Here is a 27,807-nt window from a genome sequence, read left to right as displayed (position 1 = left end):
CTTTTCGGTTCGTCTTCCTGCCTACATGCACATGTCTCTGCATTAGCCAGAACGTAAGTCTGCTTGTGAATTTTGCTATCAGCGCATCTCGCTGCGTCTCAGCTTGGCCAGAGGTTACCTAGCAGTGAGCGTTGCGTTGCAGGGATCATGTTTGCTGATAAGTCCTGCTGCAGCTGCGCGAAGCTCCTGCAGCTATTGGCAACGCAAAGTCTAATCTCTTAAACTTACCCCATTTTAATTAATCCTCAGTGCTCCTTGTGTTGTCCAACAGGTCATTGACTCAGGTCCCAGGGCGGCCGGCTTCCTCTCTGGTATTCAGAGCCTTTTTATCGAGCCGGACAGACGAGGGCCGGAGCTGGAGGAACAGAGGGAGAAAACCGAGGGGGACATTCATAAATGAGCCACCGTTTCTGAAACCAACACCAAACCATCGCTGCTCAGTCAATAACATTGACGAGCGCGGCCGCTTTTATCTCTGCTGAGCAAATGATTGAGGCACAATGAGCACCAGAGACACGAGGTTAGAGAGGCAAACGTATCCTGATACTGTAAAACAAACCCCGTCCTCCTTTTTTTCTGATTCAATTAGATGCTGAGTCAATTACATAATTAGTTCTCCTCTGTCAGGAGAGGCCAGTGTACGGTTACACACACATGCCAAAACACTCGCACTCAGCACGCGTGTGTCGGAAAACAAAGCAGTGTAGGGTTTTCAGATAAAATTTAAAATGAGAAGCTAGTTCAAAGTGTGTTTAGAAACACATTAAGAGTTCAGCTGATGAAATTCAAAAATCGGATCTTTTTGCCATCCGGTTGTGCTGACAGCGTCTTCTTTCTGTGTGTCGTTGCTGCAGAGCAAAAACTCAAGAATCAGTGAGGCGTTTAAAGTCAGAGGAAGCAGAAATACAAGATGCTTTTTTCTGACTGCGGTTCACGTTGGAAAAAGGAGAGAAGGGTGGAGAAAATGTAGGGTAGCTGCAACAAATATTCAATACATTCGATAATTTCATCACCATTTCATGTTTTCCTCATATCGGGTCGCCCAACTTTTTAAGGAATCTGGACTGCAGTGGTAAAAACCTGAAATATTTTGGCTATTCAACCTGATTTCTGCAATGACCTGACTTTCAAAAGCTGCTTGAGAAACCTCTAGGCTATAAGTAAGAGACAAACAAATGAGCATTTTCATTGCATTTTTTTATGTTTTTTGACACTTTACCTGGAAACAAGCACAAAAACTGGAGTACATGCACCAGCTCTGTGTGTGAGAAACATTTTCTTTAAAATTTAGAAGTGAAAATACTTTTAAGGTAAAAAAGAAAAATGTTCTAAGACTAAACCCAGTGACAAGAGGCGAAACAACAAAGCTTGCAGGAAGGATTTCCTCAACAAAAGACGTTTGAATTACAGCAGCTACAGACTAAAGAGACAACTAAAAAACAAAAAAATATGAATAATCAATAACAATATATATAAAAAACAAGCTCATCCCACCTCAAACCTTAAACACCACCTGCTCCACTAACATCTCCATCCATCTCCTCTGAATCTTGTCCCCACATGACGAGAAAAGCGACCGAGGCTGAGATCGCGTGATTCCTGACGCTTCTCGTGGGATGCTGGGACGAAATGTGCTGCATCTGCATCCTCCAAAGCTCTGACAAGTCGCTGTCACATGGAGACGGCCCCCCCACCCCCCGCTTCACCCTCCTCCGTCCCCTGGTGTGCTAAATGACTGACAGGGGCCCTCCGGTAGATCCTCCCCGTTTTCCCACGGACGCTGCTGCTGCTCCACCCATTGAAGCAGAGGATCAAACGTCCTCTGCTGTGTTTTATTTAGTGACTAAAAGACAAAAAGAAAAAACAACTTTTGCCTCTTCATATTAAAGCTTTTTTTTTTTACACTCAACTTTCCAGCAAGCGCATGGATGGAAGAGAGAATAACCTCGCTCTGACAATCCCACTGAAACTGACAGGCTTATCAGGCCTGACTGAAGCGACCCATTTATTTTGAACATTCTCCTCTCTTTTCTTTTCCTACCACCGTTCCCCCCCGCCCCCATCTTTAAATCACTGAGTCAGTTTGCCATCGTTCCGGCCCGTTTCATCCATCCTCCGCTCCCTCTGAAACTATGCGGGGAGGCTTTCAGGACTGGGTGTCTATCAGTGATCTCTGTGTGTGTGTGTGTGTGTGTGTGTGTGTGTGTGTGTGTGTGTGTGTGTGTGTGTGTGTGTGTGTGTGTGTGTGTGTGTGCGCGGCGAATGCTGAACGTCTTTCACATCCTGCAAAGCAGAGGAAGAGGTGCAAATAATGTGCGGCGTGGCTGTTGACAGCTTCTGCGCTCCCAGTAGACACGCAGCCTCACGCGAATGCTTGTTTGGGTTTTGCGCGCTGAGGGTGTTTTTGCGTGGAAGTCTCTCAGCTTTTTTTTTCCCCCACATCTTCACACTTCACAGGCTGTGTTTCCTCAAGATGACATCACCTCATTTTCATTTAGGAGTTAATATATTTTGGCTGTCTGGATTTGAGGCGTTCCATTAAATGCTGAGAAGAGTTGAAGGAAACGATAAAAGACGGCTTGGATGATGAGAGAAACGTGGACTGTCAGCGTAATTGGAGTTCTGGAACAAAAATTAAATGCATTCAATGCAAAAAGGCAGCCTGGCCCTGTTTCTTTGTGGTTATTTTTGCACTTTAACAAATAAAAAAGAAGTTAATTTCAAAAATGAGGGAAAACTTTGAAAGAATGAAACAGATTTGCAACAATTATGCGAAAAATATACACAGAAAAACTTGGAGAAAGATTAAATTAAGAAGGTAGACGCACTTTCCAAGCTTTTTATGTGGAAATATTTACTTCATTGCACTTATAAAGCATATGTACTAGTGTCATTTTTTTTAAATCAACATGTTCAGAAAGTCGTTTTGTCAAAAATGTTTGCACACAGTTTCTCTTCAAACAGCTTGCTTCCACAGAATTAACAGTTCAATGAAGCTCAACAACCACAAGCCAGACCGCAGGCGGATGCTGGCTGTTGTTTTTGGGTTAATCACAATGAACAAATTTCAATTGGTGAGAACGGATGACATTGTGCCCGTTGTGCACAGGCATCCACAAAGCCAGCCGATCACAGAGCAGCGAGCTTTCAGGTCAGCTCATAAAGGAGTTCCTCAAAACTGAGCTGTGTATGACGTTATCAGGAGGCGATCATTTTATTATGACTACTGCAGATTACACCAGGGATGAACTCTGAGCTAATTCTTGTTTGTAATGATGAAAGACAGGCTGATAACTGTAGGGTCCAGGCGGGGACACTCTAAAACTACTTAGCAAGATTTCTGGAGGAAACCTTGGAAACGTTTATAAGGAAAATGTATATGTGGCATACGGATGAACAACTTTAAAAAAGCCGGAGTGACCAATACAACCTCGATGAATGACAGGAAGCAAAGCTGGTAACTGTGTCATTCATTCAACAAGGACTCTCTTGTTTCTTCAAGTTACGTTTCCATTATGTGTTGCTTCTTTAAACTTCAACTATCCAATGAAATAAACTCAATTCAAACTGTTCATGATTGGCGGACAGAGTTCAGCACAGCTAAAATCACCAACAAATTTTCCTAACAAATGTGCAACGACTTAAAAGGAAACAAGGGGATTTGTTGAGAAGAAAACACACATCATTACTTTTTGCACAGTACAACATTAATCAACAGGATGCCTTTCTCTGCACTGTGTGAGGTAGTCAAATGGACGAGTGCAGAATCCACACACTCCTTAAAACTAACTTGACATTAACGCGCTGACTTGGCGCTGCGGTTCAGCAGATGTCAGCGTGTGAGGCTCTGTGATATTAGAGAGAGACAGCCAGGCTCTGTTGGCACAGCTGGAGGTCACAGCAGGAAGGCGACAGTCATGCAGGAGGGAGCTGGAGGACGAGGAGGACACGAGATCGAGACTTTAAAACCTGTCCGACTGCAGGCCTTCTGGACCTACGTCCGTAACTGCCCGAGGATTTAAAACTAGATCTCTTCATTTCCAGAGAGGCTAACTTTGTCAGTGTGAGAGGGGATTTTAGAAACCAGAGTCAGATCCGGGCGTTGCTGTCCTTCTGTTCAACACTCTTCCACATCTGCAGTTGGACTGTCGGGTTCTGCAGAGTCAACTTTTCTCATCGCGATGGAAATTAAGTCAAAGTATTGTCTGTTAGCAGCAGTCCTGCGAATGAATGAGTCATGACGGCACGCTGTTTGGCCCTCGGTGTGTGACGGAGGAATGCGCGCTGCTCTCCACACACCGCGCACTAAAGGTAGCGGTCCGACCCGGATGCCTGCTGCGATGTTTTACAGTTTCTCTAAGGACTCGGACCAACGGCTTTGCTCTGAAACACGGCTGCCTGCTCTTGTTTTATGAGCCCCCTGAAGCAACAATAACCACCACCTGCCACAACAGTGACTTACACTGCGGCTCTAAACGAAGCGGAGAGAGTAAATGTACGGCGGTCAGGTGTAATAAGACGGCTTGACAAGTGATGGAAGAGCTCTGAAGCCTTAATCAAATGTAATACGATCGCTAAAGCTGCCAGTACAATAGTAATATCCTGTCTTCTAGTTTAAAGGCAACCAATTGAAATGGCGCTGTAGGTCTAGATATGTGGTGAAAAGCAACATGTTTCAAAATCAGGCTGTCAAATATGTGCAGGAGCATTATATCCCACCAACTAATATATGACATTGATCTATTTAATGGGGAATTATGGCAAGTAATAAACGTGTGCTTCGCTTTTTCAGATGATCACAAGTTGTAGGAAATTCAAATTTCTAATTTGATGACAATTGATAGAGATTTTTTGGTATTATCATTTTGTTGTTACTTTAGTTCATATTCAGATTAAAGTGTTCTCTTGTTTAAACTGTATGTGTGAACTGACCTGGAAGTCACAGCTGCCTGTTATCTTCATGTGAAACAGTTTGACCGAGATTTGAACCGGGCTCAGATCAGGGGCCAGATGTTAAATTGTTTTACGACCTTTGCTTTGTTTAGGTAAAATGTTTTACGACCTTTGCTGTTTTTCCTCTGCTGTCTATCTTGCCTATCCTCCCTCTTTGAAGTTTGAGAATAAAAGACAAGCTGTATCCAAAGATTGGCAGAACGCTCTGTGAACAGCTCTGAGAAGCAGTTGACAGAGTCTTCTCCTTTTGCTTGCAGAAGTTTAGTCATAAATTCATATACGTTGTCTGTGGTTCTTTTATGTAGGTTCTAGGAAAATACCTATCATTTTGGTGCCGAAACCCGGGATCTCTCATACCGACCGCTGTCAGGCAGAGGAAGGCGCGCTGAATCCATGCATGGCCAGAGTCAATTGGACCTGGAAAGAAAGACCCAGGAAGTAGAATTCTTCGCTGGGCCAGCGCCGTAGGTCCGACTTTGTCTGCCAACGGCGGAGTGACGAGATCCGACTGGACAACCCGAAAACTACAGAAACGTAGGTGAATTTTAAAATGGCTATTTTAGTGGTTTGAGTTCCCTTGTATGATGTCGCTCTGCTAAAACTCTGAGGTTTGAGAATCCTTGTATGATGTCGCTCTGCTAAAACTCTGAGGTTTGAGAATCCTTGTATGATGTCGCTCTGCTAAAACTCTGTGGTTTGAGAATCCTTGTATGATGTCGCTCTGCTAAAACTCTGAGGTTTGAGAATCCTTGTATGATGTCGCTCTGCTAAAACTCTGTGGTTTGAGAATCCTTGTATGATGTCGCTCTGCTAAAACTCTGAGGTCTGAGAATCCTTGTATGATGTCGCTCTGCTAAAACTCTGAGGTCTGAGAATCCTTGTATGATGTCGCTCTGCTAAAACTCTGTTCGAGGAGACCCCATAAGGGTAAGTCCTCAGGCGGATAGGAAGCTTGTCATTGCTGTGTGGTTTTGATTTTTTGATGGGTAAAATATCACTGGTGCTGAGTTATCTGACAAGGCAAAAACAGATAATGTTGCGCTAAATCGTAGTCATTACTGTGCTTATATTGCTGGTTTGCTACTGCTGCTTTGTGTGTGTGAGAGTGATTGGAGGTTTAAATACCGCTCTGTATTTTACCTCATATAAAACAGTGGATTTAAGCAGCAAACCTCTTGTGGATGCAATAGGCAAGATTCTCCCACTCGAAAGAGTCGAAGCGGGGAATACCACAACAAGGTATTTTAATTGCTGGCCCACTGAAAAGAGCTCCAGTTCATAGGACTCCCTAGGAGTCAACGAACCTGGACCAAATTTAAATAAATTCAAATAAATAATATTTTTAAGCTGAAATTGCAAGTGTTTTAAATATGGGAAATAAACATTCTTGTAATTCATCACTCGGTAAGGGCGCCGATGGGGATGAAAAGTACATGCTGTCCAGGTTTCCTGGTAGCACTGTACACATGAAAAAATGGAGAAAGAAATATAAAATAGATGGAAAGCTAAAAATTGATCAATGGCAAACAATTGTGGGAATTTTGGAGAGTAGTGTAGAAAGAAAAATGGGAATAAAAAAAATCTAAAAAGGAGAATGAGCTGAGGTGTGCTAAATTATGGTTAAATGAATCTAAAAACTTAATTATAGAGAAGGAAGAAAATAAAGTAATTCCAAGCACACGGAATGCTGTAGCGGTGCAGGGAGAGCAAGCTCCTGCAGCCACCTCTCCCCTGGCTGCTTCAGCAGCTCCGTCTGCTCCAGTATCAGCCGCTGCTGTTCCAGCAACACGACTGTATCCTTCCCTAAAGGAAGGGACACAAAACTTATATATCTTTAGACCCTGTACCTTAGAAGAGGTCAGGAAAGCTGTGAAAGGATCAGATGTTTTTCACCTGGAGAAATTTGGAGGTTTATATACCTCTGCCTTTTCCAACGACCGGACAAAAGGCCGTGGAAGAGATAGAGGCAGAGGAGGTCACGATAGGCGAGGACCCCAAAATAACACCCCACAAAATCTACGGTATTCAAAAGGCTGCTGGATTTGTGGCAATATTGGTCACTGGGCAAGAAACTGCCCTTCAAAGAATGTTGCACGGGGCGACAAGAGGGGTGGTGGAGTGAGGAGACCACAAATAGGAGAAATCCTCAGCATAATCAGACTTTACCACACCCCAAAAACACAAACCCCCAGTCCAAATTGATGAAATGCTAGAGACACGTGCATGCAGTTTAAGACGTTAAGTAAAACCATAAAAGAAATTGAATTCCTGCAAGAAATCAGTGTATGCAAAATAATTTTTCTTTCCTGAAGGAGGAGAAGCAGGAAAAATAAAACTAAATAATAAAATTGTCCTCAGAGAACAATGTTTAATGTATTGTGTAATATTATAACACCAACTTGGTGAAATGATTCTTAGCTGTCTATCTGGAGGGGTCAGCGGTCAGAGTAAGGTACCGACCTGGACATTAACCAGCCTCGTAAACTCTCTTAGGCCTTGAGAGGAGGGCTGCCCGCTGACTTCACAGTCTGCAGCACTGAGATCAACAAATTTAGAGAAATCCATTGTTCTCTGGTGAGACATGTCTTAGATGAAGTTAACCTAAACTTACATTCTACATTTTACAAGTTACTGGTGAACATGATGAAAGAGACTACAGCTTTTAACATGTTTCATGTTTATATGTGTTTGAATAAGGAAATGGTTTATGACTTCTTAAAAAGTTGGATAATAAGTGGCTAAAAGCTATACGATGAAAAGAAAAGAAAGTTATAATTGACTCTTATTTGCTTCTTTCCTTTTCCTCTGTCTGAGCCTCGCTGCGCTGCGTCTGACCTCTGACCTCAGCTCAGATCTGTCCTGCCAATCAGATGACTCCCTCCTTTATCACCAGCCAGTTGATAAAGAAGCGAAAAAGGACAGGACGATTTCTACCAACTGGACACTGAAGGCAATAAAGTGTCCACTGGTCCTAATTCCTTGACATCTGGGAACTGCCATGCAGCAAAACTACTGTATGGAGTCCTGCTAGACGTTTGGAAAAAGAAAGCAAACTGAACTGTTTGCCGCTTGTTTCATTGGTGGACAAAGGGACGGTCTGGACAACTTATAAATAATCCAACACCAGAGCCAGTTGGACTGACAGGGAGCAGGAGAAGAGACAGAGGGGGGACCAGCTGCAGCGACGCCAGCAGCAGGAGCCGGAAGCGAGAAGTGAGACAGGAGAAATGCGAGATAAGTTATGCACACACACTGCTGTGATACACACACTGCTACTGTAATGAGGACTTGCTTGTTTACTTACTAGCAGGAAAGAATTATCTAGCTAGAAAAGGACATATTGAAGGTTTTTAGGTACAATGTTAAACAAAATCGTCCATTTTGTACCCATTAACTCAGTCCTTAACAGAAGGACCAGTGATCCTCTTAGGGCCCACGAGCCATAGATTGGGAAACTGTGAAGGAAAAAACTGTAATGGTTAAAAGTTAAGAAAAAAAACTGAGTGTGATACGGCTAAATTACACCAACTAAAAGGATTAGATTCAAAGCTAATAATGATTTGCAAATGTTTTATTTTCTTTGAAATAAATATACAAGTTTGGAACTAAATTAAACATATCTAAGTGTTGAACTTAATTGATATTGCAGTGTTGAAATACTATGGAGTATTTCTTTGCATTTAACTGAAACGCTTAACTTAGAGTTTAATTATATAAAGAATCTATAAATTGATTGGGATTGTGTTTGTGTGTTTTATATTGGGATGAATGACAATTGTTTTGAGAAGAGAGAAATTTTACTGCTAAATTGAGTAACGGATAAAATTATTGACCATTTAATTTAAAATATATAAAAAACTTACATTGTAAACTTGTCTGAAATGCGAGGTTAAGGGAAAGTCTGGGACTTTAAGCAACCTTGTAAACGGCTACTAAAAACTGATGATTGTGATTAAAAGCAACATTTTCTAGACTTCAGTCTAGAACATTTTAATCCAGATTTGATTGATAGTCAATAAATTCAAAAAGAAATGGAAAATTAGAGGATTTGAGGTTTTGGTTTAATTTCAGGATGGTCATTTTTATTTAGGAAGAGTTATGCTTTGATGAATTTGATAACATCTACAGGGAAACCAGTCACCCATGCATCCTTGCTTAAGAATCTTTTGCAGGCCATACATTTACCAGCTGAACTAGCAGTTTGTAAGTGTGCAGTGCACACCACGGAACAGAATGAGGTTTCAAGTGGCAATAGATTAGCTGATAAAGTAGCAAAGGAAGCTGCAACTGGGAAGCATGGGGGAGACAATTTCTCAATACAGATAGAAGATCCTCAAGTAATAGACAAAGCTGTGTTAAAAGACATGCAAGATAATGCTCCAAACGCAGAAAAACAATTGTGGATAATTAAAGGGGCGACACTGAATGATGATAACATTTTTCAGTAAATAGAAGTCGGTCCTTCCAAAATCTCTATTTAGAGCGGCAGCAATTTTGACACATGGACATTGTCATGTGTCAACAGGGGGGATGGTCTCTATGCTACAACAGCATTTTACCACATATGGATTAAATTCTTACTTAAAAATTTTTTGTACTGCATGTCCAGTTTGTGTCAGAAACAATCCTCAAGGAAACATTAGACCAAGAAGAGGAAGTTTCCCAAAACCCTCATTCATTTCAAACAATGCATATGGACTTTATTGAACTCACACAAAGTGGACCACATAAATATTGTTTGGTGATGATTGATGCTTTTTCTAAAAGAGTTGAAGTAGTTCCAGCAAAGCCTGCTTTTGAAATAATTTATGGGAGAGCTTACATATTGCCTCTGTTTGCTCCAGACTTACAGAAAGCTGATGAAGAACAAACATTGGTAGATTATATGATCAGGATCCTGAAACAGAAAGAGGTGTTAAATGCAAATTTACTGCCGTCTGACTGTTCTCCTCTACAGGAAATAAATAAAACCACCCCCATCCAGCCAGGAAACTGGGTCTACATAAAGGTCATAAAAGGACCATTCCAGGTGTTGATGACCACACCAACAGCTGTAAAAATCGCTGAAAGACCCAGCTGGATTCATCTCAGTCACTGTAAGCTGCAGAGAGTGTTGGACCCCTAATCCGGAGTAGAGAGGAAGGTGGGCTTTATTGCCTCCGGGCTGCAAAGGGGTGCTACTTTTAGTGTGGTTCGTCTCAAACCCGGTGAAGAAACGCTTAAGATTCTCACTCTTTTAGTTTGGGGGTTCTGACATCTCTGTGTGCCGAGCAACAATGGGGACTCCATATGCCAGATGGATTTTCTACGGCGCTGTGACTGCAGCATGTTTGATGTTTGGAGAAGGACGTGAGCCTGAGTTCCACAAACACGACTACAGCACCAACCTGTGGTGGAAACTAATGAATAGAACCGCGTACGAGGGACATGCTGTGAACTGCTACGTGTGTGCGCAGCTGCCGGTTTCTATTCACAACTCAGGCCTCCGACCAGGTGACATTACTGACAACAAACAGATGTGTCTCTACGTTCTAAGCACCAGACCACGGCGCGTCCCACCCCTACGGGGAGACAGAGCGCGCGAGAAGGACTATTCAGCTGACCTCCGAATGGGAGAGGCTGTGCAAGGTCTGTTTGGATTTTTAAATTGTTCACTCGCAGACGATGTACTTCCTTTTGCATCATCTCAACAAACTGTATGGAAGATACCAGAGATCATTTCATTAGCAGGAGCTAAACCAGGATCTCTGGGGAACTGTGTCTACAATAATGGACATGTTATTCTAGGGACGTTGCCTTGGAACTTGTGTAACAGAGTTTACACCTACTGCGAAACGACACCGGATTACATCAACTGCATCGCCTGCAGGGGTCAAAGGATGACTCCACACTGCAAAGTCTGGAAGGACAACCCAGACTGTGACAACATGCTTCAGGAGAGGAGTTTCAACATCACAGATCGGACATTGGACGACAGGAGACAACGCTGTGCAGTACCATAGTGCCAGCAGACTATGGTTCACGGGTGATGGCAGACTGGTACTTCCTGTACCTGATTGTATTCATCAGGAAAGGACGACACGTTCTGGCTGCTCGCTCCAAGCGTGATGCCTGAGGTCAAACGCTGGGGAGGCCTCACAACAGACACTGGAGTTCCATGGGAATTCAGGATTTGGAACGGCGGAGAAAAATTCATGCAAGGTCTGTTTCCGTGGGTTGGAGTAGGTGAGATTCGGGACCACGTAGAGATAAACAGGTACGGATTACTGCGACTAATCAACATCACATACCAGCTGGCCAATGGCACCGCGAAGGAGCTGACTGAACTGAGAAACATGGTTATGCAAAATCGTGTTGTTCTGGATTTCCTCACTGCCCCTCAGGGAGGGGTTTGCAAAATTATTGGCCCAACGTGTTGCACTTTCGTTCCTGATGAAACAGGAACTGGAGGAACCATTTCTGATGCTCTATATGAGCTGGAGGATCTTGAAAAAAAAATAAATATGTGGAGAGTGGAACACGCGGCTCATCCTTTTTTGATTTGTTTTCATGGCTCATGTCTGGTCCATGGTGGACTTTACTGTTGAAGCTCGTGACACCTATTCTGATTGTTTCGGTTCTGTTCTGTCCTTTTAAGGGTTGCATTATTCCATACCTACGAAGTATGATGTTTAAGACAAGTAACACAACTGTTGTCAGTTATCAGCTAGCAAAGGCATCCTATGAGACGAATGAAGATGACTTGTTTTGAGATTCTGACGATTTTCTGTGCAATGATGATGTTCTGTAATCACTGAACGGATTAATTCATTTGCTGAATGATTCCTACACCAAAAATGTGAAAACAAGTGGTGTTAGGGATGAGAAAACTGCGTTTGATTTTTTGCTGTTTCTTTCTTTTGTTTTTGTTTATTTCATTTATTCATTATGATCATTGTGTAATTTTTATGTTTAGACTAGGACAAAAAATGTATATATTTTGCATTTCTTGGTTCTATTTTATTTCTTTTCTTTTCTATGCTTGGCTTTTGAATAAGGTTTACACACATGGTGAAATGATAAAAAGGGGGGAATGATAGAGATTTTTTGGTATTATCATTTTGTTGTTACTTTAGTTCATATTCAGGTTAAAGTGTTCTCTTGTTTAAACTGTATGTGTGAACTGACCTGGAAGTCACAGCTGCCTGTTATCTTCATGTGAAACAGTTTGACCGAGATTTGAACCGGGCTCAGATCAGGGGCCAGATGTTAAATTGTTTTACGACCTTTGCTTTGTTTAGGTAAAATGTTTTACGACCTTTGCTGTTTTTCCTCTGCTGTCTATCTTGCCTATCCTCCCTCTTTGAAGTTTGAGAATAAAAGACAAGCTGTATCCAAAGATTGGCAGAACGCTCTGTGAACAGCTCTGAGAAGCAGTTGACAGAGTCTTCTCCTTTTGCTTGCAGAAGTTTAGTCATAAATTCATATACGTTGTCTGTGGTTCTTTTATGTAGGTTCTAGGAAAATACCTATCAACAATGGCTGTTTCTCTGTACTGTTCTAGTTAGAGTTATGTCTCTTCCTCCTCTCTGTGTTAGCCGATCTTTCACTAATCCAGCACTTTGCGTCTCTATTCCCAGGAGAGTCGCTTCTCCCAGCGCTCTGGATCGGTAGCTTAATTGAAAAGCCCGTCTACTGCTCCTTACGTAAGAGAGAACAAACCGCTTTGCAAATGTTGGATAAATGCGCATCAGCAACATTTTACAGGGAGATGTTACTCTTCTTCAAGGAAACAGAAAAAAAACGATGCAGATACGTGACAGAACTGCTAACGCCTGAGAAGCTTGGCAATGGGGTCAAAATGGGGTCATAAATGACAAAGTCTTTCATAAGTGCATTCATCTACGTCTGGTCTCAATGAAATGTAGGACAACTGGTCATTGATGTGATGTTTCATCGCTGCTGCTACTAATGCTGCTGCTCTATTGAAGAACATTAGCTAATAATATGCAGAAAACTAAACTAAAAGACCTTCTATGAGTATATCAGAAGGGATAAGCCGGCTGCCCTACATCCTTTAAAACACACTGGAATCCGACTGATTTTACACATCAACAAGTCCAACATCTAAACCTGTTCACACCTGTTGGCATCTCTGGTAAAGTGGACGAAAAAGCTGTACAAAAATATTTTAGTTCAGTTGCATATTCTCATATAGAAAAAAAAATAGAAATCTATCCATAAAATTTTATTTATTTAGTCATTGGGGGTGGAAAACCCACATTAAAGTAGCAACAATAGTTGCCCTTAAAATGTGTGCTTTGGTCAGATGTGATGAAGTTTTCCTGCAATAAACACTAAAGGTTGTAAAGTACGGTGGAGGATCAGTGATCCTGTGGGTCGGTTTGTCTTCCAAAACATCCATATGGAGCCCATCAAGACATTTTCATGAATAAATAAGTAAATAAATAAGTAAATAAATGACAATGGTCAACTAAAATAGGTAATCTCTGGATTTTTACAGAAATCTTGTTGGTAAAAGGGAGTCGTACAAACAGAACGCAGGAAAATAAACAGTTGAATTTAGTGTAATATGGCAATAAAATATAATAAATGTATTTACTTTGAGATTGTTTTTATACCCATCTTTACTAAAGGTACCAATGAATGTAAAAATGCTCTTTGCTCTGTAGCAACTAAATCACATCATCTGATGATATTCTGCAACAGCAATAAAACGAAACTCGATATGGTTATTATCGAGTGAGAAACTGCTTTTTAGCAAAAAATGTGAACATTTCAAAGCTAATATCTTTCCTTAACAATAGCAGCAGAGCAACTATTCAACATAAAAACGGTACAAAATCCAACAAAGTCATACAAAATGGAGAAACCGCTGCCGACGACTCATTTGGTTTGTGCTGAAGTGAAAACAGAGAGTTAAACATACTGCACACACGTTTCACATTCCGACAGGCAAACATAGTTTTCTTCTTTCCACCCTGGCTTCTCCTAACTCTTACATTTAATATGCAAAACTCTGGAAACGACGCCTTTCCCATTTCAAGCTCCATCTTCCAACCACGAATGAATACTGCATTAGCAGTGCATTAGCCGGCTGTAATACACGGAAAATTAGAAGATGGAAATTAGAGGGGAAAGAAAAAACAGTAATAGCTCCCAGCATTCATCGCCCTTGCATGTGCTCTGAGGAGTTTCTTCAGAGGAATGGTTTCCATTTTCTTCTTCCCTCAGACGCGCTCCGACGAACAGAGCGAGAATCCCCTCCGAGCACCGCGCCCCGTCCCGACGTCGGAGGGAGAAATGTGGGTTAATGAGGCCCCACCCAGGGGCCTCGCCGACACCTCCGCTACCCGCCGTATTCACCGGAGGGACTCCGAGACTCAGGCAACATCAAAGGTGGACGCGGAGAAGAGTGCGGTTAATTGGGCAGAGCGTGAATGAACTACGAGCCTCCGCAGAGATACGCAGAGTCAGACGCTTTACGAGAGCGGCCTGACGCTCAGCTCGGCGGGGATCTGAGGGCTGTTAGTTTGGCAAGCGGACATAAAAATAAAGACCTGATTGTTACTGTAGAAAAAAGCAGCAGGGGGGAACATTGAAGTGCTTTAACAAGGAGTCAAAAGGAGGGTTTTTTTCTTTCTTATTCAGAATACTGACTGTGTCACAAAGGGGAGGGAATATATTCAACAAGCTCTGGAATGTGATGCAGCACATTTCAGTCCTCTGCATTTTTAATGCAGCACACATGCAAACGGGAGAGAATGCAAGTTGTTCCAAGTGGTTCGTGGAACATCAACACCTGCCGTTTATTATATTTCTTACATGTGTGCAAGATCGATATGATTATAGATACATAATTTATAGAATAAAGCTGCTGGAGGTGGAAGGGAAGAGGAAACTGATTTGGGAGCCTGATTTTCAGCTTCACCAGCCCTCAAGTATGACTGACTGGTCAGAAACTCAAAAATCTGAGTCCTTTCCCGGTCACTGAACGCACCATCTCTAAGTTCTCCGTGCTGACTTTGAATCTTCCTCACTGACTTCCAGAGCAAAGGATTCATACTGAAGACCCAATAAGAGGAAACATAAAATTTTTATAAAATGTCCAATATATTCCATATTTTTTTTATTCAAAGGACTATTAAACATTAAAACACGTGCTCCAGGGTCCTTTAGAGAGGGAGCTTTTTAAACACCAGAGGATGAAAGAGTTACAAAAATATGCCAATTTATGCAGCAAAGTACAAATCCCCCAGTTACGATCTAATATTCCAGCTGTTGCTAAAACTACAAGAAATTGTTGTTTTGATCCACTTAACCCTCCTGTTGTCCTCGGGTCAAAATGACCGAGATTTGTATGTGTTTTCCCTATACACAGAAAATGAGGACAACAGGAGGGTTTTAAAGGGGCAGTATTATTTGTTTTCCAGGCACATAGCATAGTCAGGTAACTTCAGTTGTTAAAAATGCTATATTTCAAATATGAGTTAAAAGAAAAACGTTGCCTTGTCTTTTAACGCCTTGAAATTGGGCCTCTGTCTCTTTAAGAACTCCTGCTCTTTCTAAAACTCCGCCTTCAGGAAGTCACCAACATCACTCCCCTATTAGCCCTTTAATACCGTCTTTACCAGCGTTGCGCTGAGAAGTGGGTCCTATAATGAGCTCAGCATGATGTGTAGTTCCACCAGGTGCTTGCTAATTGTGGCTGGCTAGTCTGAAGGAGCTGTCCTAAACACCGACCAGGCGTTTTGGTCAGCTGAACGGTTGCCATGGGAGTCTAAAGGATTTTTGAAACATGCATGAAAGAATCAAGGCAACACTCCAGGTATGTTTTTGATGAGAGAATAACATCATAGCATGACGTAAAGCTCAAAAACATCAATTCTACACAACATTGCCCCTTCAATGAAAAGGAAAAAAAATGTGATTTTTTAATATTTGAACTAACAAATAAAAAAACTGTCTGATTCTAAATTAAAACAAAATTCTCTGATTCCTACACATTATAGATATGTATCTATAATCATATCGCAAAAAATAAAATAACTATTTTTAACTTCTGGAGTCTGTGAAACATTTTAAAATTTCTCATCTGTGGATCTACATAAAAGCTTTGATTTCAGCTTCAGGACTTCAAATATATTCAAATATATATTTACTTACTTATTTATAAAAAACATGTGTAACTTTAATGTATTCATGAAAACCACAATAAAGACCTCATAAAAGTCCGTCCACACTTGTGAGTGTGTGCGTACGTGCGTGTGTGTGTGTGTGTGTGTGTGTGTGTGTGCGCGCGTGTGTGTTCGTGTGTGGGGGTGTGTGTGTGTGTTTTCCTTCTGGTGGTCATCTCGGTCTCATTCATATTGCATGCGTTCGGAAGTGGAAATGCTGCAGATGAATAATACAGGCAGCAGACAACCTCAGAGCAAATACTTTTTCTTTTTTTTTTTTTTGCTTATTTTGCATGAAGGTTTTCCATGAACGGCACATATTCAAAAGAGGACAAAGGAGGGAGTCTCTTCCACCGAGGAGGAGAGCCGGTTCAAAGGAGCCAATTCATGCAAATGATGACGCGAGATATGAGGCCTTTTAGACAAAGATGAAATGTCCTGGGAAGGACAAGCTTTGAAGTGATACAAGTGGGATCCCTGGAAGAAGGTTAGGCTATTATGCTTGATTTTTTTTTATCTCTAAATGGAGTGTTTTTCAGATCTGATGGATTACCTGTTTACTCTATTAGACGTCAGGTCAGCTCCCAATTCGTCTCAAAGAACGGTATTTCCCCTGCCAGTTCACTTCGGTTTGGCATTATCGTACGAAAGCGACATTCCAGGACTATTGTGTCAAAAAATATGTGTTGTCTTTAGGAGGCCCAGTCTAAATGATCATGTCAGCAGCTCATGTTTAATTAATGAAGCAGCAAACCATGTAATTACCCTGCGATCAGAGAGGAAAACAAGGCTTGATTAAAAACAGGCCTCATCTCAATAACTTAGCATGTGTGTGTGCGTGTGTGTGTGTGTGTGTGTGTGTGTGTGTGTGTGCGTGCGTACTCCAATCAGTAAAATGGCTTTCTGTCACCCGTTTCTCCCACTGACTGAAGGAAGGTTACGGATCACCTTCATCTTGCATCCATAACAACAGCAACACCTTCTGAGCAACAGATATCCGTAAACACACACACACACACACACACACACACACACACACACACACACACACACACACACCCTCCCTGTCGAATGACAGCACATCTTTTCACCAGAGATGTCTGCGCCACGGTGTGGTGACTAGACGCCCGTGAGACCGTTCAAAGTTCTGATCTTCGAGCGAGGCGCCTGGATGAGCTCGTTCGTAAAGTGAGATATCTCTCAGAGGAGGAGAAACGAGGCGACGCCGTCGCCGCTGCATGTCGGCGCCGAGTGATAAATGACAAAGACGTCAGGAAATAAGGCAAAAAACTGCAGAGGCAAACAAAGATAGACAATAAAGAGAGGATGTGGTATTACGGGCAGAAGCGAAATCATTTCGCTGGAGTTTAAGTAGCACAGATAAGAATGAGCGATTGTTTCAGGATGAAGCCGGTTGCCTCAGGCTGTCTTCTGAATTACTTTAGTTTTTTTTTTTTATTATGTACAATTTTTTTACATCTGACAGTAAGCCACACACATTACAAAGCTCCTGCTAAGGATTCAGTCATCTTTTCTATTTCTATCCTCTATCACAGAGCAGAAAGTTTAGCTAACAAATTAGCTTGTAAAAGAATATCTGCTCATTTAAAGTTACAACCACAAGCACCCCTCACAATTTATATTACTTTGAAATTGTTTTGATATATAGACAATGTACAAGTTGTCCTTGAATGCGCCACAGAAGCCATCTGAGTCGCTCTGCTTCTGTAAAGACTCTTAGCATTTGGGGCCTAGCTGAATGCTACGTGCAGCTGGATTTGGACTTTAGCTTGTTTTCTTTGTTTACATTCTGCTTGACATTGTTTCAAGTGAGTAATTAATTTAATCACTGCTGGTAAATGCAGTCAGAAAGATTTGGTCCAGTTTTTTTTTTATCTTGGTCATCACTGTAGCAAAAAAAGAGAAACCCTGCGGTTTAAAAAATAACAGACTTTAGCGTTAGCTGAAAGTCCCTGTGCTTTGTTTTGATGTCGCTTTTTAAAATAGCGCAGGGCGAACTTCATCTTCTTTATTTATGCAGCGAACACTTTAGTTACGCAAATAAATAAATAAAGGTTCTGCATATGTTTATGTATAACCGCTGCACAGTAGAACACCTCCTATTCATTATTCACAGATTTCTCTGTCGAATGTAACTCCGCGGTATTTGCAGAAAAATTGCCTAGTAGCATTTTTTTGTGTGGAGCATATCTGATATTAAAATATTCGAAACAAATGCAGTTTGTGAGGTTGAAATACTTAGGCTACTTCACGCTACTAGCTAGCGTTTGTAAAGCTGCTAGTCCAGGAGTGCTATTTATTTTCGCTGGCACTAATTGACTGTATATCCAAAAGCAGAGATAACCAAAACCATTGATGTTAGCTTCTACTAGCAAGTAAGTGGCCTCCATTAAGATCAATTTGTGTATTTTATATTTGGAAAATATCAAATGTCATATAGTTCAATAAAACCTGTAGTAAACATTACCACAGCCTAAGAAATAAAATAAAGTTAAAGTACCTAAAACTTGAAAAAAGCTAACTATTATGATTTTTAACAGCATGACAGTCAGGTTTAGTGAAAACACACCTTCGTACATTCAGACATGCTCCCAAAGTGTGTGCCCTGTGTCCGATGTTGTTTCGTCAGAGAATCACAATGACATCAGCAAACAAAAAGCATCCGCACAACCTGCTGAAATTCATATCCATATGCTCCCACACAGCCTGGCACACACACGGTCTGACCTCATTCCTACAATCTGTCTCCCAGAGGCCAAAATATGTAGAGACAGACGAGGACAGCAAAAAAACACAACAACAGCATCAGGTGAAATGAAGTAAAACAGCACTTGGAGACATGAATTCAACTTAGGAGGAGGAAGGGGAATAAAAAGGGAAAATCTGATAAGAGCCACACAAAAGGAGGAGGAGGAGTGGGGAAGGCATTTCAGGGTAAGATATAGAGCCGTATGGATATCAGTGTCTCCCCAGGAGCCGTGTTAATACACAGAACGAGGGTCATGCGGCAGAGGTAGATCTGCTGGGCAGCAGATGGCTGCGTGAGTCATCTCATCACTGGGAATGAATGGAGATGGGACGACGAGAGGATGGGCTGAAGGTGACCATAGAGAGAAGAAAAACAGAGATGATGCTGATGATAGAAGAAAGACAGAAACGGGAAACTAAAATCACTCATGTAGCTTATTAAAGCCCCTTTTGTCTCCTTAAGCAGCACATCAGATTAGAGGGGATAAACTTGGTATGACGTCTTTTTAAAAAAAAGGAACAAAATGCTTTCTTTTTCCATTAAGCTGACCTTAGAAAGTGAGAAACCTATTTTGAAGGAGTGAGAGATTAAAATGTAAGGGGAGGAGAACACAGTTATATTAATGGGATCTGGGATAACATAAAATAGATTGTATCCTGCATGGGGCTCCGGATGTAGACTCATATTCACTAAATTAGAATATACGTTTCAATGAGGCTCGTTTATCGGCTTAAAAGTCAACCTGAAAAGGTTTTAAAAAGATAATAAGCAAACACTTCTGGAATAAAATGTTTTTTACTGGTCTGATCCAATTTTTTTTTATCTCGTTTTCATTACCTGAAATCATCATAACTAACAGAAATAATGGCTTGAAAGAATCAGTCCATGTGCAATTAACTGATGTATGTTTTATTTTATGAACCGAGTTCCTGAATGTTTCAACTTCTATATTAGGTAAAGCATTTGGCAAGAAAACACATCGAGAATAGAACAACTGCTTCACTGTGGGAGCAAAATGACATTTCACAAATGACACAATGAATATGTAAAACCTGATTAAACCTGATTTTCAGAAAGACTTGTCATGTTGGGTCAAACTCATAATCTGTCATGTTAGACTGACCCACGACTGGATTAGCAAAATAACCCAACTGGGTTATTTTAAATTTAAGATAACGACGGCCCTTTAACTTTCACCTGGGATAAAATAATAAATGAGACGGTAAAGTTATGGTGGAAAATAATGTTGATAATAACGGTTTTTATTGTACACCAAACAATGGGGATGTTCTCTTGAGTAATATTAGCATTTTACATGCTAGCTAGCAGAAGCTAAAGCACTATTGTTTGCACTATTTGTAATGGGAAATTCAGTTGTTTCCTGTTAGAAATGATCTTACCCAGGGATGAATTAGCCAATACTTGACTCACCACTGGGAGAGGAACAAAAATAGCATGAGTAGTTTATTTTAACTGAGTACTTTTCATTAACATCACCGGTTTGATGGCCGTCTCTTCAGTGCATCAGGGTTTTATTCTCTGGTTGGATCCTGAAATGAAAACAATCTAAATGTGCCGAGTGTGAAATTACATCTAAACGTGATAGTCAGAACTTTTTCCAGGGGCTCAAAGAAAATTACTTTGGGACCGCAAGTACATAATGAAATCTAACTGTGCTGTATTACAGGTCACAGGAAAACAATTTTGTTGATCAAATATTTACAAAGAGCCTTATTTTTTTACATGTCCAGCAGTGTTTGAATTTTGCAGGAGTTTTAGAACCTGCTTTCTTCTGTAAACATAAGTTTGTTTTTTAAACTTATCAATAATAATTTAGCATCCCATGAAATTAACTTTTTATCATCACATGTGCAGTAAATGGTCAGTTTATGTGTTAGATATTCCTGAATTGCTGTCACTGACCGTGTTTTTGAGGTAAGTGGACTGTAGTTTTGTCAGATGATGATGCTGTTGTTGTAAATCCCGGTTTTAATAAAGCCCAGCAGCATTGTTTGAGTATTTTAACAGCAGCCGTGGATTATCTACAGTATTAACAATCCGTTTTACAGACATATGTGAGCCGGAGCAGCTTTATAGGGAATTTGCTTCTATAAATATGCAAAACATGAGAGACCTGATAGAGGAGGACAGGCAAATAAATGTGAGGAGCTGAGTCAGTTGCCTCAGAGCGAGAGGATGACAAACTTTCCAGGTCTATATTAGAGCTTTTTAATGTCCAAACTGGACAATAAAGCATTCAGAAACACTGTTTCCATGTCAGAAACAAGTTGGATTGGCAATTAAGAGAAGCAGTTATAACCAACATGTTTGAAATTGGGCACAATAAAAGATACGTTTTATTATCTGGAGAGATATTCGGTTGGGTTATGGCTGCAGCAGCACTGGAGGAAAAATAACAGCTTTAATATCAATGATGGACTAATGAATGAAACCATCTGAAACTAGTGTTAATTGAGCTTTTTCCTCTTATATGACACCTTATTGCTTTTCTGACTAATGACGCAGAAACACGAGACGTGATAGGATTCTGGTCGCCAAAAAAATTGTGTGTCAGAGTCTATAGAACAAAAATAGCCACTTTAAAAATCAACCATATGTTCCGACGGCGGCCCGGTTCCTCTGGATCGATAGCAAACCTTGACCTTCCAGGGGCGCTGTCAAGGTTTTCCAAAAGGCTTTCATGTCGGCAACATTGCCAGCGCTAACAAGGACACATCAGAGACACATCAAGGCCTCGGTATCGACCTGCTGGCTCCTGCAGGCATCTACAAGGATCTGTATCTGCTGAAGCCCTTCTGGATGTCATCACACGACTCGCGCTTTCTGTACGGACGGGCAGCGCAAAGGAGGAGGGCAGAGAACCCCCTTGTATCTGCTGAAGCCCTTCTGGATGTCATCACACGACTCGCGCTTTCTGTACGGACGGGCAGCGCAAAGGAGGAGGGCAGAGAACCCCCTCGTTTGTTTCTCCTTGACAAGTCAAGGAGAAACCTGTGATTTTTACGGTGGGATAGGAGTGGTTATTAAATGAGACATGCAGAAAGGAAAAGAAATGTCATGAAAAGGGGAACAGAAGGGGGGAGATGGTAAGCAGTGTGAGGGGGAAGGGACGGGGAGGGAGAGGCATTGATCAGCCGCTAGTGGAGTTTACAGGGACGTGATTAACAAGCAGCAACAGCTGCAAGATGCATGAACTCTTTAGTTAGTATTTACAGATGTGCTGCATTGGAGCGCGATGTATGATCGCCTCCAGCATGGTCTTTATATTCAGCTATAACTTAGGTTTACTGCTAATTGAGTGCAACATATAACTAGATTTAATCCCAGCTACACTTCTCAACAAGTTTCTCAATTCGGTGCTCGGCCTGTTTTACAGTTCATGTAGCGAATCCAGTCTGAGTTAGAGACAGAAAGTGTTCAAAATGGTGAGCGGAGGCTTAGATAACTAACCACAGGAAAACTGGACAACCTCCATGACTGGTCGTCAGATTTGTGAGTGTGAGATTCTCGCATCTTGAGTTCGGTATGCTTACAGAAACATTTACAACAAAAAATGATCATCTATCTGCTTCCCTATTGCTGCAAAAGTGATGCAAACATATTGATTGTTGAAGCTGTAGTCGAATGATCTCTATTAGGATATAGCTAATAGTTTAATATGGCTTAAATGTGTAAATTTGAAACTGCTTCAACATTTAGTCTAATTTATAGTCAGACAATTTGGAAGAAAAAAATAATTGTGTCTCTTTACACAGTGAATGTAAATATCCAGTTTATCTGAAGGGGTGTGCATAAGACTGACATGACAGTGTTATTAACATGACATAACACCTGTTATGAACATGAAGGAGTTTTCATGAATGTTTATGACAGTTGTCAAGAAGTGTTATTCAGTAAATAATGACATTTTAACGCAAAGTTGCCCTAAAAGTGTCAACTTTGCAGTTAAAGTGTCACTATTTACCAAATGACACTTCATGACAACATGAAGCATTCATGAAAACTCCTTCATGTTCGTAACACGTGTCATGTAATGTTAATAACAGTGTCATGTCAGTCTTATGCACACCCTGTCAAATAAAGTGTTGCCTCCAATTCAGCTGTTTTATGTCTATTTTAACATGAAACAGTGAAAGCAGATCTGTGTGTGGAACTGACGTCCATTAAAATAAGAGTTTAAAAATTGTACACCAATTCAACGACTATTTATTCACAAACTCTGGATTCCTTTTATGAGGGAATGGTAGGAAGCTTTCAAAATGTTGCTGATGACATTTTGACTTGAAGGTCCTGATGAAAGAGTTTTTTTCCTCTCGGTACCGAGAAAACCCGGTACCAAGATAGCACCATTTTACTGGGGTTACCCATTTTACTGTGCCGGAGTCTATTTACGCCTGTAGCTATCAAAACACAAAGAGAAGGAGCTAAACAAGCAGAAGCAGCAGTGGAGCCGCTTTCATTTGGAGGTAAAAAACACATGTGTCCACCCCCAGCCCGTTTCCTCTGGTCTAACAAACAATTGGTGCTGACAGTGAACCCACTTTCATGATGGTGAAGCTTTTGGTGCTGGAATAACGGGGGAAAAAATGGCAGCAAACAAGTACAGCATCTGGAGTTTGTTTGATGTAAAAAAATAAATAAAAATACCGGCTCTTATTCTCTGAGTTTTATCTGGAAACAGGAAGTAGAAGCCTCCTGAGAGTAGAGCAGCATCCCATTTAAAGCTGTAAATAGAAACCTGTCTAACTTCAAACTCTCACACACAAAAAAAAAGCGGGGTGGAGAGGAGAGCAGAATGAGGAACAACAGAGTCACTTCACCTACAGCTCCTCTGGGCCACCGTACTCCCAGCTCTGACAATCAAACTTGACATCATGCGCCGTGCTAACTGCTACAGGAATAACCGTTTTGACTGAAACAGTCAAACGTTTAATGAAACGGCTTTCGGGTTTCACTCCAGCGTTTTATCTTTTCATCAATGGCAGATGGAAATTGCTAATTACCTTCCCCAGGAAGCCTTTTGGTCGCCCTAACGGAGATGATTAGCCTCGCGTGAACCTCCTAATCCCCGAGTCCGAACCTCTCACTTCCTGCTCCGCGGCGTCAATATCTCTATGCAAACCTGCTCATGTCAACTCAATTTATTTTCCAATATCACGCTGGGTGAGAGAGTGCCTTTCTCTCTCGCTCTGAGTCTGCCATCCATCACTCCACAACTCTCTATTATCTGCTCCTTTTCTGTCGCTGCATGTGTCCACGGCTCTTGTCTTTTTATTCTGTCTGTTTCGTATTTCATCTGGTTTGGTGAGTGTCGCATCGGTGGATCTCGTCCAGTTTTAGCCAGGCAGGTGACTCATCGGCTTGGCGGACGACGATAAAGATCTGTGTTGGTTTTCTTGAAGGAATGGTTCTGGATTTTTGAAGTGAAGTTCTGTCACAAGCTGTTAATGTGTCACCAGCTGTAGATAACCTGCTTGGCCTCTTGGGATAAACACAGACTAGTTGGTCCTTCGATCTAGACCGGATATTTCTACGCAGAACAGAAATTCTTTCAAATAATTAATTAAGATTTTTGAAGTCTTTGTTGTATTTGCAAAGCACAAAATTCGATATGTGTAAAAACTGCAATATTGACTGATGAAACCTACAAATTATAACAGATATTTTGAATTGTGTACATAATCCAAAAAATTTAGTCTCCTCTGATATTTTGCAACAGAGTATTTCATACAAGGTTTCCCTCACAAAACTTGCTAAGTCTGGTGGTTGGGTGCTAGGACATTCACTCATCCAGCAGCCCGTCGTGTTTTTGACTTAAAAAATGTTTAAAGTTGACAGAAAATTTGAAAATATCACTTGATAATCATGTGTTATTGAAAGATTGCAAAATTTGCACCTGAACACCAACAATAAAGTCTTAAAAAATGCAAACATTTTAAAAAGACTTAAATAAATAAGCAACGTTTAGCCTGGTAGGGCACAAGTAAAGCCTGGTGGCCCGCCAGGCTTATAATACACTGGGGGAAACCCTGTTTATATGTGTTTGAGCCTTACGTCCACATGCAAATGTGGTATTTTGAGAAAAACAACTAACTCCACGGGGGAGATTTTTAAAGACTTCCTATAGTGGTAAATATGTGCAGAATGGACATCAACATTGATAAGAGATGCACACTTTTCACATGAAACTCTCTTCATCCTCACTGTTTCCATTAAACTTTAATTGTGAGCTGAAGAAGCAAATCCATGAGATGAAACAGTACGCTGAAGAAAACCAAAGCTACGATAGTTTTGACACAATCTTTAGCCTAGCACTGCTTTAGCCATGCTTAGTCTTCATGTTTTACATTTTAATAAAGTCAGTGTTAACACTTATCTACTTCTTTCAATTTCAGCTTCTACCTGTTTGTCAATGTGCTCCAAAGTACTTAACCCCAAGTCGTCTAGCAACCCGTGGATAAGTGTGTGTGAATTTGGTTCTGGTGTAAAGTGCTTTCAGTGGTTTGCATGACTAGAAAAATTCTTTATATATTCAGTCCATTTATTATTTGTGCTGGTGCATTAAAGCTACTACAGCGACCGGAAACCTGCCTACAGTAGTAGTATACAAAAGTGGGATTTTACCTAAATACCAAAAATAACAACAAACTCCCCTGAAATCACGTCTAAGTTGGAAAATCAGAGCTTGGCCAGCAGTTCTGACGCTGCTTTTGCTGTCAAGCATTTAAACAGTAATGAAAAGTGTCGTATATGCTAATTATTAGGACATCTCACGGACTGCAAACAGGTACAACAAATAGTTTTGAGAACTGTGAAAATGCTTCTTTAGTGCTTCTATGCATAAAATGGAGCGAAATACAATCCTACCTGCTTGTATTCTTACTAGCAGTTAATGCAATTGTTTTTTTTCTGGTTAATACAACATCATGTACCGCTTCAGCTCATCTGATGAATGATGAGCAGAACCTTCACAATGCCCAAATCTTCCCTTAAAGTGCTAAAACCCTGTGGAGAAGTGAAACGGCTATTTCCTGTTTCAGTAAAGGGACATTAACTCTAATTTTCCTTTTACTGGATAGTTTCTGCCTTCATCTGCACCTGATAAACTACCTGTATGCTCAGCCTAGCAGTAGAAAACCAAATGCTCACTCAGCACAACCAGTAGGACTTAAAGAAGCTCAAATTCACCTTTAAGTCTTCCAGTTGTTTGTTCAAGGCGTGGTACAGGGGCCATTTGAGGTCCTTGAGATGATTCTGGGCGGCCCTTGATCACAGTTCAAGAACAGCCTAAATTTTGTTTGCTAGTTCAGGCAGATGATGCAGATAAAAAAAAAACAATGTTGGGGTGAAATTTTCACTTATGCAACACAAAGTATTCATCCAGGTTTTTGCTTTTAATTGAATTTATTAGCAGTAGGGACCACAAACATTCAGAGGCTTTTTACCAAAACCCCCGACTTGGGCACGCCCTTTTTATGAATTTGTCAAACTAAAGCGAGAGTGAGCCACATTTAGCTCTTGTTGCTAAAATAACGCAAACAAATCCAGAAAAGATGACAAATGTGCAACATGATTGGCTGTTTTATTGTTATTATTATTATTTATCTGGTAACCTGCAGAATCCTGTTTCAGCTTTAAATCTTCATTGGTTTACTCAGTGCTTGTCTACAGAAATCACATTTTAAATTAGATTGTTGTTTATTCAAAGGGTAAAAATCAAGAACTAAAATAGCTTTTGCGATAATAATTAAGAAGAAAAGTACTAAAAATGTTGCGCCCCACGCAGTGCTTTCAACTTGACATTTTTTTGGCCGCCAAGCCAAAAAGTTTTGGACACGGTTGTATTAATCTAACGACTTCATCCAGCCTCTCACTTCTCGATTACAATACGAGGCGTTTTACATTCATGCTGCTCCCGGATCAGCACACACACAGGCGCAGACACAAGGGGCCGGCGGGCCGGCTGCAGAGGAATACTCTATCGACCAAGCAGGAATTCATCAGCCACAATAATTAATCTTGTGGGAAGTGGCTGCTGAATCTTTTAGCGTGAGCAAGAGAGAGAGGGAGCGAGTGAATCTCTCAGAGAGAAATAGGGCGAGACTACATGATAACGCTGGAGATACCTTTCAGTCTGACCAGCAGCTCGCACACACACACGCACACACACGCACCCACACACACACACACACACACACACACACACACACACACACACACACACGCACGCACGCACGCACACACACACACACACACACACACACACACACACAGATAATTTGAAACAGTCAGTGAGGCAAAAGAACCGGCTCCTCACATTTCTTCTGCTTGAAGATCAGGTAACATTTAGATTTTTAAATCTTTGCTTCCTGAGAATTATCTCCATTTTTCTTTCTTTTTTTTTTGCATTAGATCATCCAAGCCAAGAGGCTCCAAAAATGTGAGCCACACATCGCGAATAAGCAAAGTGACGGTTGTAAAACGGGCCAGCGGGATGAAAAGAGGCTGAAGCAGCTATCTGCGTCCATGCAAAGCATCGCGTTACACCTGCTGTCATCCTCCGACTTCACTCCATACAAGGCGGCATGAATAATTCAGCGACCCCTCCGCTTTGTCAACTACTACACCTCTGTTTGAGATGAAGAAAGGCTCAAGCTGCAGACAACGCTCATGAAATTTCATTGCCTCGCTGTGCGGGAGAGATTCTTCACTTAGATGGAGGAGGAAAATAAAAAAAAGTGCAGCCCTGTCACTCACAAAGCAGACCACATGGTCCCTTCCTCCTCATCTTCAGCCTCTTCTCCACTCTACAGCAAAGAACGCTACAAACTCTTCAGGAGAGACAAATAAACAGAAGCAGATGCAGTAGAACATGAGCGGGTCCGG

General features: G+C 41.2%; 1 protein-coding gene and 1 long non-coding RNA gene across 7 annotated transcripts in view; one reads left to right on the top strand and one right to left on the bottom strand.

Moving 5' to 3' along the window:
* The window catches only part of arhgef49 (Rho guanine nucleotide exchange factor 49), a 75,206-nt gene that overhangs the window by 27,989 nt on the left and 19,410 nt on the right, over positions 1-27,807 (bottom strand). For 5 of the 6 annotated variants that reach the window (XM_081600633.1, XM_081600648.1, XM_081600641.1 and 2 more), the window contains one exon: positions 229-355. The gene's annotated coding sequence lies outside the window, so the exon portion shown is untranslated. Of the gene's footprint in view, positions 1-228; positions 356-23,924; positions 23,949-27,807 lie in introns of those variants that run through there. The other variant, XM_081600643.1, reaches the window with a different exon arrangement.
* On the top strand, positions 15,107-27,794 carry LOC103478567 (uncharacterized). Its single transcript, XR_535820.3, has 3 exons — positions 15,107-15,781; positions 16,430-16,617; positions 27,334-27,794. It is a non-coding gene; the product is annotated as an uncharacterized LOC103478567 (long non-coding RNA).

This window comes from Poecilia reticulata, chromosome 2 (assembly GCF_904066995.2).
Source record: "Poecilia reticulata chromosome 2, P_reticulata-male-v2, whole genome shotgun sequence".
Classification (NCBI taxonomy): Eukaryota; Metazoa; Chordata; class Actinopteri; order Cyprinodontiformes; family Poeciliidae; genus Poecilia; species Poecilia reticulata.
Note: the sequence above shows the minus strand (reverse complement) of the source record. Positions and strands in the feature narration are given on the sequence as shown.